Source organism: Leucopleurus acutus, assembly GCF_964270905.1.
Source record: "Leucopleurus acutus genome assembly, chromosome: 2".
NCBI lineage: Eukaryota > Metazoa > Chordata > Mammalia > Artiodactyla > Delphinidae > Leucopleurus > Leucopleurus acutus.
The window spans coordinates 146,217,963-146,221,309 of NC_139143.1; the positions used below are offsets into that span (position 1 = coordinate 146,217,963).

Consider the following 3,347-nt stretch of genomic DNA (forward strand, 5'->3'; position numbering starts at 1 on the left):
TCCAGGCACTGAGATGTTATATTTCCTTGCACCAAACCTCCCGGGTTGCAGGGCCTCCTGAGATTTGTTTCCTGTATCTTTCTGCAATCTTTTTGATGGTCTTAGCTGAGAATTAGGAGGCAGTGGCACAGGCTCTAGGAGCCTAGCAGGTCTTAAACCTGTCATCAGCGGAGCTCCTCTGATGCAATAGCAATAGGGTGAAGCTGCTGATCAGAAACACCTAGAACTCAGGCAATGGTGTGGGATCCAAAGCCCAGGCAGACCATGTTCATTTAGGGGAAGGCACAAGGGAATAATGGCTGTTGACATGTTTGTTTTTGAATCCTTTCTACGGCCTAAAGACTTTGCTGTTTTGCTATCTCCATTGTCCTGATGAGGGGCTGTGGCTCAGAGCACACAGCAATTGGATGGAGTATCTATTGAACACCTACTTGTGTTACATGGTACACTAGGGTTTTAAATTCTTTCCCTCCTCTATTTCTCATTGCAGCCTTGCGATGTAGAAACTGAAGCCAAGGCAGAGTTGGCTAATTCTTTTCTGGTGCAATTCAGCCTCGTTAGGCAAATTTCTCCAGCATCTTGGCAGCCAAAGCAGAGAAGATGAGGGATTGAGTGGCGCAGAATGAAGCATCCATAGGATGGTGAGAGGAGAGTTTGGGCAGGGAAGGAGGTGAGGCTGGTGGGAAAGCAAGGATGGGTCTTATTCAAGGTGAATCCCTCATGCTGGGAGGATGACTGGCACTCAGAACATGTCTTCTGAACAGATGTGTGAATGCTAACAGGGGACTGATGGGCAGGTGAACCAAGTTCCTGGAGGGTCCAGGGAGGCCTTAGAGCAGTAGGTATACAAGTGAGCTGCTAGGAGTTGGGAATACTACTGGGGGAATACTAGGCGGGGGGTGGGGGGGAATACTAGTGACCTTTAAGATTCTCAGAAGAGGAGCCATTTGGAGGGATGGAGGGATGAAGGGATGGCAAGGGCCACCGTGGGACCATTACTGGGCAGCTGCAAAAGCATGTGGCAATGGCCACTGGCACTGAGGAACAAGAGGCCAATGAGAAACAGCCTGGAGTAACTCCTTCCATGCATCCCCTGGGTTTTTCACACTATTCTGTGTGGGGATTGGATGGATGCACGTCTCTAACAACTTTGAAGAGTCAAGTGTCAGGCTTCTCCAAAGCTCTACTTCTAAGGGGGAGAAAAGACTATAAACAAAGACTGTAAACGTCTCTATATCAAGGTCCACTTTGCCCTTGTGACGTGAATGTCAACTGTAGTGTGTAACCAGGAAGCTCAGATGTGGACTGTGGTGCCTCCCAGTGTGTCTATGGATTTGGTCGGTGGAAGGCAAAGACAGTGCTGATCTATGAATACATTTTCTTTTTCATTCAGGCACTGCCTTTACTCAGTCAGCCCTGGCTTCCTGCAGCAGAGGTCTGGGCTGTAATAGAGCTGGTCTTATTTTTTATTAAGTTCATGAACTTTGAAGGAAGGAACTTGGAAAAAAAGGTCTCATTACCTCGGGAATGAAGACTCATGCTTCTTTTAAAGCCAGACATTGGTGTGGCCTTGCTTGTTATAGACACAAATAATCTGGGTGTAAAATTGCAATGGAGTGGCAAGGAGAAAACAGGATGGCTTCTTGGGGTGAAGCAGGTGGGGTGGGGGAGGAAAGGTCAGTGAAAGGTCAACCTAAAATGGAGGGGTCCTGAGGAAAGGCATGCAGACTTCAACTGTGGCTAGACATTTGTATAGATTGACTTTGTGAAGATAGAATCTGCCCTAGACCCTTGCAGAATCTGGGATAATGGGAAGAACATGGTCTCTGGATGCAGATGAATTTGGCTTTAAATTTCAATTTGGCTACTTACTATAAGCTTCATGACCGACAATTTCCCAAACCTCTTGAGTTTCAGTTTCCAAATCTGTATAATGTAAAAGAATATCTACCTGGCAGGAGTGTTGAGGGGATTGGATGAGACAGTGCAGGAAAAGTGTCAGACACTGAGTTTATAAAGAGCGATGTGGTACAAGGCTTCCAAATTCACATTACTATTATTGTTAGTATTTTTTGCTGCGAAAAACCTTATTGTTTCCATTTGGTCCAAGGCTTGGGAGAGGGCTCCAGGACAGTTAAAAAGCTGTTCAGTGACTGCAGAGAGAGGCTTCAGGCAGAAGCACTGACACCAGAGGGGCTTCTCAAAGGCCGCTGGGCTCCAGAGGCTCCTAGTCATGCTTGAGGGTGGGCCTTTCGAGGAAGTACTTGCCCAGCCCCACCTGGGGACCAGCCAGCCTGCAGAGGTTGGTCAGGTGGTCACCATCTTCTTGATGAGTTTCACCTGCTCATCCAGGAAGCGGCTCTCCAGGAAGTCTGAGAGCTGGGGGTCTGTGTGGGCAGAACCCAGGGCATGCAGAGTGAAAAGCGCCTGGTTCAGGTTCTTCTCCATGAACAGGGTGGCTTCCACAGCATCCTGGGCTTTACCCCACTCATCTTGAGATGGCTTCTGCAGGTCATGGAAGAGGGCATGGCCGCAGCACTCGTTTTGTATCTTCAAGAGATGTTCGGTGCCCTTGTGCTTCTCCTCAGCCAATTCATGGAAAAAGTCACCCACGCCCTCCAGAGCCACATCATCGTGGTGGAAATAGAAGCCCAGAGAGAGAGGTAGGTGTAGGAGGCCTGCAGATGCAGGTTCACCAGGCGGTGGATGGCGGTCTCCACCTGGGTAGAATAATACTGAAAAATCCGGGAGCTCATGGTTGATCAGCAATAAGGAGCTAAGCTCAAAAAATGGTGTTGGCTGGTCCCAGAGGCCGAGGATAGCTGACTGGTTGGTTCTGAAAGTTGTGGCTGGAAAAATGGTTGGCAGGTGGTCAGAGGCTAGAGGAAGGGGTGTCCCTGGGTCAGTTCTGCCCAAACACTGTTGAAGCAAGAGACATCGAGCACACTGCTCATGGTCACCTTCTTTAATGAAATATATCTTCGAGTTATCCAGCGCAGTGGTTCATATGATTTAATTGTTAACTGACCAGGAGGCTGACTGCTGCACTGGAGTTTTCCTCCTCTGCAAAGTGTCATCAGAGGAGTGCTAGACATCAGGGCCCAGGCTAGCCTAGTGTTCATCAAACTTCTCTGTTGATGGGAATTTCCTGGGGATACTTGTTAGACATTACAAGTTTCTGACTTCATCCCAGACCCATTGAATGAGGAGTTCCAGGGACCCAGGAGGCTGTGTATTTAACAAGAACCCCAGACAAGTCTTGTCATCAGAGAATTTGGGGAAACACTAGCAATCCTAGCTGTACCATTGACTGATTAGTGATAACAAGCTAGTTTTAAAATACATTT

At 48.1% G+C, this 3,347-nt stretch overlaps 1 pseudogene across 1 annotated transcript; it reads right to left on the minus strand.

Moving 5' to 3' along the window:
* Positions 1–2,227: 2,227 nt before the first annotated feature.
* LOC309974631 (ferritin light chain-like) lies at positions 2,228–2,756 on the minus strand (annotated as a pseudogene). The gene has a single exon. The product of its transcript is annotated as a ferritin light chain-like (transcript).
* Between the last annotated feature and the right edge of the window lie 591 nt (positions 2,757–3,347).